At 38.8% G+C, this 14,671-nt stretch overlaps 1 protein-coding gene across 5 annotated transcripts in view; it reads right to left on the bottom strand.

Moving 5' to 3' along the window:
* Positions 1-14,671, bottom strand: part of ZFAND6 (zinc finger, AN1-type domain 6) — a 106,041-nt gene that overhangs the window by 39,618 nt on the left and 51,752 nt on the right. For 2 of the 5 annotated variants that reach the window (XM_006870903.1, XM_006870904.1), the window contains exon 2: positions 492-652. The exons of the other annotated variants lie outside the window; for them this stretch is intronic. The gene's annotated coding sequence lies outside the window, so the exon portion shown is untranslated. The remainder of the gene's footprint in view (positions 1-491; positions 653-14,671) is intronic. 5 annotated transcript variants of the gene reach the window in all.

Here is a 14,671-nt window from a genome sequence, read left to right as displayed (position 1 = left end):
AAAGAAACGGAGCTATTTTTAAATTACTCGTTGCAACTTATGACATTATTTTCATAAACAAGTTTATGAGTATCAAGCACTATATTCCTAGAATGCATGTTTATGATCCCTTGGTCAAAATATTATTTTGAAAGGCTAAAATCAACAACTAAACAAAGAGCCACCTAAAGAATGATAAGCTTTTCCTTCAAAATAGTTAAGATTAGTAATGCAGATGTCAATGTTTAGGAGAATCCTAAGAAATGCAACAAGGTCGCTGTGATACTGATTTATGAGCATTACAGTTCAAAAATATTTTAATACAGAAAAAATTCTACCACCCACTCCACCCTCCATATCCTACCCGCCAGGAGGGGGGAAGAAAACATAAAAAATGTCTAATCATGCTGACTTAAATGTATCTTCCAAGCATTCTAGATTTAAAAAAAAAAAAAAAAAAAAAGTTACTATGGTCAATTAGATAGGGTTAACAAGCTTAAGTCTCTACTCACACAGTTGAGGTTGATGAGCAAACAGCTGTCCTGTATCTTGAGACAGACATTAGCTTCCTGCCTTCCCTATTCTCATAAGCAGTTACTTAAAGTTTGAGTTTTATGCAAGAAAACATTTTAAAGCCTTCAGTGTTTTACTGCAGCAGACTTCAGATTCATTCCTGTAACAAATTTGACAGGAAACAGAGTTGAAACAGTTAAAATTTATTATGTACCACATTTTAATAACTGTCTAAAAGTTTAAGGAGTGCTTTTACTCTCAGAACTACATAAAAAGGTAGGTTAGAATTAATAAATAAAAACATTTCATTCAGCATTTTGTTACCAGTGTACGCTACTACAATGATAATGTGATTTTAACTAGATCCTTCTGCACTTGGGCCACAGGCTAAGTGAGCCAGAATTTTGTCACTGAATCAGTTATATCCAAAGAAAACAAAACCAGATACTTTTCTATGTCCCAACATATTTAATTTAATTTAATTACTAAGATAAATACCCAAGAACTTTACAAGTAGCTAGCCAATGAATCAACTTCAGAGCCCTAAGAAAATTCGTTATAATTCCTGATAGGGTAGAGTCAGATTGTTCTTCAGTTGCGACAACAAGAAAAGACATGTTTCTGAAATTTCCAAGAAAGGTTTGTAACATATTTCCTCAAATTTCTATAGTAGCATCACTGCTACTACGGGTTAATGGACACTTCTCCAGAAAATAAAATAATAAATTTGCATTCCCATAGACATTGTATCTTACTCAAACAGAACTTTCACACACAAAAATAAACAGTAATAATTATAAAAGGTTTGTGAATTAAGAACCAACACCACTAATGAGCTAGTATTTCTCCATCGAATTAATAAATATGCATAAAGTAAACAGTTATAAGTTGCATTATAGAAACATACACTAAAGAACAGATTTTCATTAACTCTAGCTTCCAGAAATTTCTGACTAAGATTTGTATTTTTAGGTTATATCTTAGATAAAACCAAGTCCCATATCATAAAGACACTGGATTGCCCACATCCTTATAATAATCTAACACTATTATCAAGCCTAGGGAAGACTGGCTCCATACAGTAAGCACTGGACTGCAACAACAAGGCCTGCAGTTTGAGTCCACCAGCTGCTCCAGGGGAGAAAGATGAGGCTTTCTGCACCTGTAAACACTGAAAGCCTTGAAAACCCTATACAACGTAACAATGAGTCGGAACCAACGTGAGGGCATTTAACAATTATTAAGCATGGAGTCCTAGTACGGCATTGTAGGAGAAAGAAGCATTGGACTGCTAACCAAAAAGTTGGCAGTTCAAACCCACCAGTTGCTCTTCAAAAACCCTATACAGGGTCACTATGAGTCGAAACTGACTCCATAGCACTAAAAACACAAAAATTTATTAAGCTGAACCATTTAATAAACAATAATAGCATTACAAAGATATGTGTAAGTGCAGATTTTAGACTTAGATGTTTTAATAATTTTATCATCTAAGTTTCGCCCCTACTAAAATTAGACATAAATTTTGATTAAAGTGTCCTGTAATAAAAGGATGGAGTCCTGGTGTGGTGCTGTGGCTTAAAGCGCTGGACTGCAAGATTAGTTTGAACTGTAGATCCGAAGTTCAAATCTACGAGCCACTCCTTGGAAACCCTATGGAGGGTCGCTATGGGTTGGAACCAACTTGATGGCACTTGTCAACAACAAAATACCAGGATATGGCCCTGTAGGATAAGCACTGGAATGTTAACCCTGAGGTCGGTGTTTCAAACCCAACAGCACCACCAACAATAAAATACCAAAATAACTACTTTTCCCTGATATGTACAATAATATTAGCCTCAAATTTTAGAGTAAAGTTTAGGAAAAGATCTTCTAAGATTTTAAAAATCATAAATCTACTATTTACAATAATAATACGGTTTAAAAACACCATTACAAATAGAATCTAATTACTCCAACTTCACTAATTTGAAAAGAACCATTTAATGCTAAAATAAAATACTGCACACTTGCTGTGCTATGAAAGATGACCACATATTCTAGGGTTCATTGAACATAACTCAATGGTTTTGTTATAATCTACCTATATTGTAGATATTATAAAGAGCCTGTGTTTTAGTGTAACTCCTTAAAACTTTCTGCTTTCCATTACAGGTTTAGACAAGCCTGCAGTATAATACAACAGCTAAAAAATAAACTGTACCTATATCTAGAGCTGTAAAACAGAAGTATGTTATCTGAATAGTCATGAACATTTACTGTTAACAGGCACCGTACTGACAGCTTTACATGCACATTTAACCTTTTTATTCTGAAAGGTGGATACTATTATTACCATCTCTAATGAATTCACAGTACTGATCAAACCACATCTGGAAGAGAACCCAAATCTGTATAGCATACTGGTAAGTGTAATACTGAAAAATGAGTGTAACAGAAAAGCCACCTCTTAAGCAATTATCAGAAATGGCAGAAAAATTACAAAAACACAAAAACGAATATATTTTGAAGGACTATCAAAAAGAGATCACCTCAGATGCGATGGGAGCACAGAACTGAAACAATGTAGAAGTCTTTGAAGGCAAACTCCAGTTCAACACAAAATACTTCCCAAAGTTAAGGAAATCCAACTGCTATAACAGGCTCCTTTCACACAGTACTGAGCTTGTACAATTAAGCATTTAAGCACCATCCATCATTTGTTATTGTTAAGTGCTTAACATATTAAGTTACACCCATCAGAGTACAGAATTTTTCTCCACAAATACAGCACATAGTATGCCAAACTGTTTCAATTCATCATTTCCACGTGTTGTATATGTGGGCATGTTATTTACTAAAAATATGGTATAACTGACTTGGGCAAGAATTTATCAAAGAATGTTAAAATTTGTGCTTAAAAAGTTTGATGAGGAACAGTATATACTGAAGTCTCAAACATCTCTTCCAAAGTTACTTATTGCAAAAGAAAACTAATAAATTTTAAATGAGGGAGCTGAGTAATGATCACATTAACCAAAGAATCAAAGTTAGCATCACTGATGGAAGGGAGAAATAAATGTGTGCTTCCTGATATGATATGAGGGGGTTTCGAAAAGCTCATTAAAAAATTCCAATTTTTCCATAAACTTTTTGAAGTTCCCCTGTACACTGAGACACACACAATATCACAAATGTTTTTAAAAGTTCATGAAAAAAAAAAAATGTTATTAAAAGACAGTGGATTTGGAGAATAAACAAGATGGTGGATCAGTGGAAGTACAGTGAGGAACTCCATCAGCAACAACACAGAATACTGGACCAAGCAGGCTCAAGGGATGGTCCCAGAATTCTGAACCACTTATAAAGGAATAATTAAAAAGTTGGAAAGCTTACAGCTAGTGGAACATGTAGCAGAAGCAAGAAATCCAGTGCTTTCTAATCCAATGCACTCAGCTGCTCCCTGAGCAGCCACGGATGCCTGACAGAACCACAGAGAAAAGGTGTGGACATTCTTTTTTTCTTATCTGTTTACTGGGCTCTTGCTGTCTGCACACCTCCATTCTGGTGACTAGAGGGGGTGCCTGAGCAAGTGGACACCCCACCCCTACCCCAGGAGGATTCTACTATGCATTCACACAGATCTCCTTGAAATTTAAAGTGACTGTTTCCACTTAAAACCAAACGGCAGCGTAAAATGGCCACAGCTGGCCCTGACCTGTTTATCACTAGGCAAAAGGCCAGAACAGGGTTGTGGTGCAGAACAGGCAGACTGAAAAGGAAATAGGCTGAAAATTAAATCCGGAGTTACGTCATAATGACCAACAGTGGCATTTTGAAATTTTTCAGGAAGAAAAGTGAAAAGGGGAGCTCATTTCCTAATCACATCTACCTGGAGGCAATCAGAAAGCATAAAAAAATACAAAATACACAGCAATCTAAGTTTTAAGGTGACAGCTAACCACTGAATATGCCCAAAAACCAGAAACAGATGACCATATCAGTACATGTCCAGAAACAAGATAAAATCACTGAGACAAATGAGCTGGTGGTAGACATACATTCCACAGTGGAAGGAGGGCAGGCTTTGGAAATGTCTGAGAAGGAATTTAAAAAAATGATTATAAAATGTATCAAAACACTTTACAATGGAGCTGAGAAAAATAAGGAAGAAGTCTGGAAAGCGCTACAGGAATAATCAAATAAGACAGATACAGCATTGGAAACACTTCAAAACCTAGAGAGAGATTCAAATGATTAATAATAGAATATCAGAAATGGACAATACACTGAAAGGGCAAAGCAACAGAATTAAAGAGATGGAAGCCAGAACTAGTGAGCTGGAAGATAAATCTCTCAATACCATTAAGATAGAAGAGCAAACAGAAAAGACGATTAAAAAAAAAAAAAAATCTGAAGAAGGTTTTGGACAGCATGAAAAGGAATAACTTAAGAATTATCAGCAATTTCAGAACAGGAAGAATCACAGACGTTCACAGAAGAGATAGCTGAAGAACTTCTGGAAGAAAATTTCCCTAAAATCCTGAAAAGCAAAAAGATAAGCATCCAAGAAGCTCAACGAACCCCATGAAGGATAAACCCTAAAAGAAAAACACCAACTAATATAATAATCAAGCTCTCCAAAGTCAAAGATAAGGACAGAATACCGAAGGCAGCTAGGGAAAAAGAGAAGTGTTAACATACAAAGGCAAGCAAATCAGACTAAGCTCGGATTTCTCAACAGAAACCATGCAGGCAAGAAGGCAATGAGGAGACATGTATATAAAATTCTGAAAGAAAAAAAAAACTGCCAACCAAGAATCCTCTACCCAGCAAAGATGTCAATCAACTATGAGGGTGTTATCAGAACATTCCAGGATAAACAGGAACTAAGGGATTTTGCCAAAGCCAACTCTGTGATGAAAAACATGCTAAAAGGAGTTCTGTGGACAGAGACCCAACAAGAACAGACAACAACCAGAGAGTGACGAATGTGGCAGCATCACCCGGAAATCAATCAACAAATGGAAGAGTCGAGAACAGAATGAACTATAAGAACAAATTCAGAGATCTGGGAGGTTAGTCTATGATCAAAATAATTACAATGTGAAAGAAGGTAAACACATAGGAACAGAAATCTAGGTGGTGGGAAGGTCAGGTAAATTACAGGATAAAACAGATGATCTTAAATGGAGGGAAGAGTTAAAGAAATATAAGGTAAACACAAAGGTGTGGTTGGGGTGGGGATTTCGGGAGAGGTGGAGGGAGGCAACATAGAGCACAGGGTAGTTTGGGTGTTGGGGAGGGCAATACAAGAAGGTGGAGGAGGTGGGAGAACAAGGTAGATAGGGGAGCACTGAGACAGGTTTGCATGGGCTAAGTTGGACAGAGGTAAATAGTGATGCATGCTCAACCTTGGAACAACAGGGCTCTGTGATACAGGATCTAGGCATAGTTTAAATAGGGGAGATAATACTAAGATGCTTGACTGTCTTATGAATACTGGTTTCCCTTGCCTACTATCATAAAACAGACACTTGAGTGGGATAGAAAGAAATTTCGGGAAACATGATTACAGAAAACTTGTACTCCCATCTTCAGCCTACAACTGATTGGAATACCTAAAAGGGGTTCCAGAACTTGTCCAATGAAATAAGCCTCTTGCGGAGCCTTTGCAGAATATAGGACCTTAGGTGGAATCCTGAGTCCCATCCAGAACTTTCGGAGGTGGGATACTCACACTAGAAAGGACAAGCAGACCATCCTGGAACAGCTAGGGCAACAGATGATGCATCTTCAAAGAAAGATTAGCAGGAAAAACCCAAAGCAAAATGGCAGTATGACTGGCTACTGCAAGAATAATCAAACTGTTCACTGTAAAGCCATCAAGGCAAACAATCAAGTTCCTTCAAGACAAACTCCCCTTTAAGACTGAAACTCAAAGAGAACAGATGAGCAGGCATGTAAGCTTGCTGGTGAGCACACTGGTCTACTGGTGAGTGGAAGACGGAGAAAGGCAGAAATGAAGAAATGGGCTGAATTCAACCACAGTCCACTGGCTCCGGTTGACCTGGAGATGAGAGAGAGAAGAGGAAGGGCTGCTGGTCCAATGTGTCGGGAGACCTGGGGACACCTGAGCCCATGGACAAGGACACAGTCTTAGCTATAGCTAAGAATGAAGCATCCAGCTGATATGAAGTGAGGGGAGAGGCACAAGAACACCCAAATTTGCAGATAGTACCCATTTGACCTAGCCTTGATGGCTTGATAATCAGAACTTGACTAGAAGAAGATAAAAAAAAAAAAAAATTTTTTTTGATAAGGGAAACAAGGTAAAATTGGTACAATTTGATGAACTTGAACTATACTCATGGAGGTTGTTGTTGTTAAGTGCCGTCGAGTCAGTTCCGACCCATAGCGACCCTGTACACAGTTTCCGAGGGTGTAAATCTTTACGGGAGTAGAAAGCCTCATCTTTCTTCCGCGGAACAGCTGGTAGTTTCGAACTGCTGACCTTAAGGTTCACAGCCCGATTCGTAACCACTACGCTACCAGAGCTCCTTACTCATGGAGGTAGTAACTCTAAATACCAACAGAGAGGGAAGGAGTCTTCACATCAAGTATCAATGCTATCCCCTCTGTACACAGGGTAAATAGGGACAGGCAACTTAGATATTGGCTACCTGAAATGAGGGGGAGATAAAGGCATGAAGTGACTGGCTTACAAGGTTTCAAGGGGGAGTTTAGTTTAAGAGTGTGTGGGGAAGAAAGTGTCCCCACTGAATAGTTGTCATATTGTCTAGACAGGTCTGGTTTAAAGAGATGGGGATAAGATTCTTATGATTCAATAGTGAGTAATTGTTATCATGACCAATTACGACTGTCACAATTGTAAAGGTAGAAGTTTTGTAACAAAAATGGGGGAGAAGTTGATCTTTTAGTCCAGAAACAAAGGACCCTAGGACCATCAAGGGAAGAGAGAACAAGTGGAATGTGGGCCCTTATCCAGAGAAGCAGGGACACCAGAGATGGAGGCAGAGATGGGGACACTGAGAGGGGGAGCAGCTGATGACTCTAGATTCCTGGGAAGAGAGGGACTAAGAGATGGAGGCCAGGAGGCAGACTTGCAGAATATGCAGGAGTGTTGTTTTTTTTAAAAAAAGAGTTGAAGTGAATAGAGAGAAACACTGTTACTGATCATACATGGAAGGGAATTTAATCATTGTAATGAAACAAGGTACATGATTTGTTGAATGTAAAACTAATGATCTTGCCTTGTTAATTTTCACTCAATTCACAATAGAAACTTAAAAAAAAAAGTAGAAAATCAGAACTATTTAGTAAACATTAACACAATAAAGATGAAAATTCAAAGAAAACCCACAAACACAATGAACTTAGCATAAGAAATTATGTAGAACAAAGAACCCAGCAGTACCACACACACACACACACACACAGAAAAATGACAACAATCAATTCATACTTATTGATAATTACTCTGAATATAAACGGATTAAATGTACCAGAAAGGATAAGAAAACAAGATCCTTTAATATGCTGTCTACAACAGACATATCAAAAAGATGGAGACAGCCTAAATGCCCATCAACAGAAAAATGGTTAAACAAACTTTGATACATACACACAATGGAATACTACAAAACACTGAAGAATAATGATGAATCTGTTGAGACACCTCACAACATGGTTGTAGATACAGGACACCATGCTAAGTATAATTAGTCAATCACAAAAGAATAAACATTGTATGGTGTCAATGTTGTAAAAAGTTAAAGAAAAGGTTTTCTTGATAAAAGAAGCAAACTACGATAATTATAGGGACAGTGGAGGAAGGGAAAATTATTCATGTGCTAAAGGGTAGTTGTTGTTAAGTGCTGTTGAGGTGGTTCCAAGGAGCAGCTGGTGAGCTTGAACCGCTGACCTTGCAGTTCAAATTGCTTTGCCGTCTGGCACATTAACCCACAGTGCCACACCAGGGCACCAGGGGCTAAAGGGTAGATACATATTAACATGGGTGACAGGGCAGGCAATATACAAGAGGGAGGTTAGCAGAGGAAAGATGAAGGTAGCAGGAGCCTTAGGGAAGAATGCAAAAGTTTAAATGAACAGAGGTAAATTCTATTAACTGTTGGTACATGGAGGCGATTGCAACTTTGTAATGAAAAGCATAAGACTTGGTAAATGTAAAACTGATGATGTGCTTTGTAAACCTCCACTCAATTAATAAAAAGTTTAGAGATTTAAAAAAAAAAAAAAAAACACAGAAAAATAACCCCAAGATAATGAATTTTTTTCCATGACCATGTGAAGCACGTGTGTGCATAGCATTCCTGACCAAACTGGTGCTGTAGGATAAGCACTGGAGTACACCCACTAGCTGCTACAGGGTCGCTATGAGTTGGAACCAACTTAAATGGAACTTAGCAGCAACAATCATGAGGAAACATCAAACAAACTCAAACTGAAGGAAATTAAAAAAATAATAATAAATAGTCTCTCACTATATACAGAGCTGTGAGGGACACTAAAACACTAACCAGTAACTCACTCTTTTTATTTAGAACTGTGAATAAGATGTTATTGCCCATCTGATTAAAAAATTGTTAGTGAAGAGTAACTGATGCTTTTAAAACCATGCTGTTTTTTATATTCTGTTAATTATCAACATAGTTGATAAAACACACACACAATGTCAGACTAATTTTTTCCTATAAATTCTCTTTGACTATCTTAGTTAACAGTGATTTGGCAGATAAATAGTATCTGCTACAAACAGGAGTCCTGGTATGGCGATGCAGGATAAGCACTGGATGCAAACTGTTAAGTTTGGCAGTTAAAACCCATCAGCTGCTCCTTAGAAACCCTATACAGGGTTGCTATGAGTCAAAACTGACTCAATGTCACTTAACAACAACAACAGCAACAAATGGGATATATATATATATGTAGAAAAATAAACACAATAACATCACCACTAGTCAAAAACAAAGAACAAAGTCACTTTGCTAGACAAAGTAAAGCCATGAAATTTTCATCCCATTATCTTTTGATCACATAAATTTTACAAGTCTTTGTCTTGGCTCACTACTTTATTTCCAGGACCTGGTACACCTACCTAGAACAAGCACTAAATGTTTTTAATACTAGATTAACACATGACTTGCATTTATCCATGTCACAAAAACCTAAGCCCCTATATTTCAACTATAAGAAATTCAATCACTCATGCAAAGCTCCAAGCACCGAAGTGTTTTTACCATCTTTAATTTTTATTAGCTAAATCAAAGAATGCCTTAGCAACTAGAAACGACTGTTGTTGTTAAATGCTGCAGAGTAAATTCTAACTCATAGCGACCCTGTGTTGAGTTTCCAAGGAGCAGCTGGTGGGTTTGAACCACCAACCTTGTGGTTAGCAGGGTCACTATGAGTTGAAACCAACTCAACGGTTCTTAATAACAACAAAGTGGTGCTATCAGATATGCACTAGACTGCTAACCACAAGGTCAGTGGTTCACATCCACCAGCAGCTCCTTGGGAACCCTAATGTTGATGGCACTTAACAACAATGAAAAGTAAAGGTAAGTAGTGGGTCGGCGAAAAACAGAAAGACCATTACGGAAACGGACTGATACAGTGGCTGCAAATATGCACTCAAAAAAGGCAGTAATTTGTGGATGCTTCAGGACTGGGCAGTGTTTCATTCATATGTTTCATACATACCATTACTTTTCACTGTATTGGAACAGACTATAACAGCATCAAACAACAAAAAGTGTGTGGGGGGGACAAAAGCAAACTGGCTAATTTTCAAGTCTCTCTTAATTAGGAGAAATAAAACAAACAAACAAAAAATGCAGCACATTATTTCTAAAACTACTCCAGATTATTTCTAAATCATAACTGGATCTGCACTGATCTGCTTTCAGCATTAGGTAAGGATCAGCTTGATAACTGTTAAGTCCCTATGTTAGTGATACCTGACCTATATTGTCTGATAGAATTTAAAAATAAAAATAAAAAAGTTAATCCAACATCAGGCTTTTCTCGTCGTTATCTCTGCACCTATGTGTACTGAACAAGTCACAAAATCAACTGCTAGGCAACATTCTCCTTGACCCCATTTAGCATCCAACTGAAAATGGTTTCCATTTCATCAACACTGAGATCTCCAGTAATGCCTAACTCATTACTTAAATCTGCAGGATAAAGTCCAACTGGTTCCTACTCAACCAAAAACCATCAGCATATTGCTCAGTAGTTAAAGTCTCAAAAACCTAGGAGAGTGCAATTCAAACTTTCAAGCTGAGCAATTTTAAAAAGTTGGTGTTTTCTTGAACTGATCACAAACGATGTATATTTCCCTATAAAACCTTTAGATCAGACCAATCAAGCCCATTGCCATCGATCAAGTCAATTCCACCCCACAGGACAGAGAAGAACTGGTTCCTAACATTTCTGAGACTAAATGTTTCCAGGAGCAAACAGCCTCATTTTTCTCTTATGAAACAGGTGGTGGTATTGAACCACTGTACCACCATGGCCCCTTAACCTTTATGTTGTTAAGTGCTGTCCATGGGTTACGACTCACAGCAACTCTGTATGATTTCTGAAGCTTGAAGAAGAAAGCCTCATCTTTCTCCCTTAGAGCAACTGGTAGATTTCAAATCAATGACCTTGTGGTTTGTAGTCCAGTGCTTATCCTATAAAGCTACCTCACTTCCCGAACCTTAAGATTAGTTTTATTCAAATACCGTAAATGAATGACATCCCAAATTGTGATTTTCTAGGTGTGACACTGCAGAACAAACAAGCACTGGACTGGTAACCCTATGTCAACAGTTCAAACCTACCAAATGCTTCTAGAAACCCGATACAGGATCACTACGTGTTGGAACTCACTGGAAGGCATAAAAAAACACCCTAGACTTAATGGATCATCTATCTCTGTGTTCAAAGACTGCTTCTGTGGTTAAGTGCCATTGAGTAGGTTCCAACTCACAATGGCCCTGTATAGAGTTTCCAAAGAGCGGCTGGTGAGCTTGAACCACCGATTCTGTGGTTCAAACTGACCTTGCAGTCCAGTGCACTGACCCACAGCATCACACCAGCATCACAAACAAGATTGTTGTTTGTTGTTGTTGTTGTTAGATGCCATCGAGTCGGTATTGACTCATAGCGACCCTTTGTGCAACAGAATGAAACCCTGCCCGGTCCTGAGCCAACCTCACGATTGTTGCTACACTTGAGCCCACTGATGCTGCCACTGTGCCAATCCATCTCGCTGGGGGTCTTCCTCTTTTTCTCTGACCCTCCACCTTGCCAACATAAAAAAGATTGTTGTTAGGTGCCATCAAGTCAATTTGGACTCACAGTGAGCCCATGTGAGACTAGAACCACCCAAATGGGTTCTCATGGTTTGCATGCACTATTTAGGGAAGGGGATCACCAGGTCCTTCTAAACAGCTGCCAAATGGGTTTAAACCACTAACCTTTCAGTTAATAGTCCAGCACTTACCTATTTCACCACCAGAGTTCCTTGGTTCAAGGATTAGTACTCTAACAGACTCCCACAGGAGCTGGGTGATGCAGTGGTTAAAGCGCTCTGCTGCTAACTGAAAGCTTAGCAACAGTCCAAAACCACCAGGCACTCCACAGTAGAAAAATGTGTCAGTCTGTTCCTGTAAAGATTACAGCCTTGGCAACCCTATGGACTAGTCCTACTCTGTCAGGTTGGAACTGACAGGACTGCAGTGGCCGTGGGTTCTAACAAGCTCCCAAAGCATTCTAATGTACTGATACATTCAAATTTAAGAACCACTCCTAGATACATAGAGTCACAGAGTGGTGTACGACAGTTAATCCAATGGTGCTTGGATGGTACCAGAAAAGTTGGAAATCTAAGTCCTCCCCGAGCCACTTCAAAAGCAAGGCCTAGCATTGGGGCACACAGTTGTACTCTGACATATGTAGGAGGTGCCAAACCGCAACTAGTGGAACTTTAAATACATACTGGAAAATATTACTTTAGCACAGAGCACACAAGAAACACATATTTGCAGTTGAAAAGAAATTACTTCAAATTACTATGAAAGTAACTAACATTAGGATAATTTAGGTGCACTAAAATTAGGACAAAGGATGCATGCCTCTATTCCCCCTACATGACACTCCCCCACAGAAAATGTGTCCAAAGGAAAAACAAACAAACAAAAACCAATGAGTTCCCACTATAAACTTAGAAGAATCATAATTGAAAATTTTTGCAGACTAGTCATTAAAAAACAAAAAAGCAAGGTCAGTACTAACTACTGTAGTTGATGAAAAACCAAGTGGTTTTCCCTTTTCACTATTTAATAAGCATAGGAGTCCTGGTGTGGCACTGTGGGTTAATGCTCCAGACGGCAAAGCTCTTTTAACTGCAACGTCGGCGGTTCAAGCACACCAGCCGCTCCTAGGAAACCCTATACAGGGTTGCTATGGGTTGGAACTGACTAGATGGCACTTAACAACAATTGCTGAAATAAGGATAGTATAATACAGAGATTTTGGGGGTCTTGGTGTGGTGCTTTGGACTAATGTGCAGGACTACAAGGTCGTTTTGAACAGCAAAGTCAGCGGTTCAAGCTCACCAGCCACTCAACGGAAACCCTATAAAACAGAGTTGCTATGAGTCGGAACCGAGTCAACAGCACGTAACAACAATATAGAGATTGGAGTTTCGGTATGGTGCTGTAGAATAAGCACTGGACTGCTAACTGCAATGTCAGAGGTTCAAACCTACCTTGGAAACCCTATGGTGGTGGTGGTTATGTGCCATGGAGTCAGTTTTGACTCATAGTGACCCTGTACAAGGTTCCGAGGCTGTAAATCTTTACAGGAGCAGAAAGCCTCATCTTTCTGCAAAACAGCTGGTAGTTTCGAACTGGTGACCTTGAGGTTTGCAGCCCGATTCGTAATCACTATGCTACCAGAGCTCCTTTGGAAATCCTATGCAATGTCACTACTAATCAAAACCAATTCAATGGTACTTAATAACAAGAAGCATAAACATTATGAGTAAAATTTTGGGGAGATGGAAGTTAAGCTTCACAGGGGAACTTAACAAGACAATATCCACACCACCAAAGCCAAGCCCATTGCTGTCACTGTCACTGTTAAGGACAGACCATAACTGCCAAACAGGGTTTCCAGGGCTGTAATCCTTTACAGAAGCAGACTGCCACATCATTCTCCCACAGACCATCTGGTAGGTTCTAAAGGCAACCTTTCCATTAGCAAGTGAGTGCACAGGCATTGGGCCAGCAAGCTTCACAAGAGTGTACATTTTAAACTAATATTGCTGGGGTGATGACAGTTTATTTTACATCTATAACTACGAACTGCTGGGGAGCCATTCTGCTATAACAGAAAAAGAACAGAAGATCTTTCTACTGCATCACTACCAGAGTAAAAACGTTCCTCTCACCTCTGAACATTTCAGGCAGCAACAAAGTGAAAATCGTAAAGAATGGGTATTCCAGAACATTTCACTGTGCTCATGAGGAACCTGTACGCAGACCAAGAGATAGCTGTTTTAACAGAGCAAGGGGATACTGAATGGTTTAAAATTAGGAAAGGTGTGTACCAGAGTTGTATCCTTCCATCATACTTACTCAATGTGTATGCTGAGCAAATATTTCAAGAAGCTGGATTATATGAAGAACGAGACAGCAGGATTGGAATACAACTCATTAACCACCTGCCATGTGCAGATGACACAGCCTTGCTTGCTGAAAGCAAAAGGACTTAAAATATTTACTGATGAAGACAAAAGACTACAGCCTTCAGTATGCACTGCCCCTCAATGTAAAGAAAATGAAGACCCTCTTTGCAAGATGAATAAATAACATCATGATAAATGGAGAAAAAGACCCAAGTTGTCAAAGACTTCATTTGGCTTGCATCCATAATCAATAAGCATGGAAACAGCAGTCAAGAACTCAAAACGACATAACTGCAGTAGGCAAATCTGCTGTAAAAGACCTCTTAAAGTGTTCAAGAACAGGTATCAGCAGTTTGAGGACTAAGGTGTGCCTGACCTAAGCCATGATATCTTAAAATGCCTCATACGCATGCGAAAGTTGTACAATGAACAAGGAAGGCCAGATAAGAATTGATGCATTTGAGTTATGGT

Source organism: Chrysochloris asiatica, unplaced genomic scaffold, assembly GCF_000296735.1.
Source record: "Chrysochloris asiatica unplaced genomic scaffold, ChrAsi1.0 scaffold00156, whole genome shotgun sequence".
Classification (NCBI taxonomy): domain Eukaryota; kingdom Metazoa; phylum Chordata; class Mammalia; order Afrosoricida; family Chrysochloridae; genus Chrysochloris; species Chrysochloris asiatica.
The sequence above is the reverse complement of the archived record's forward strand: the minus strand, read 5'-3'. Positions and strand labels throughout refer to the sequence as shown.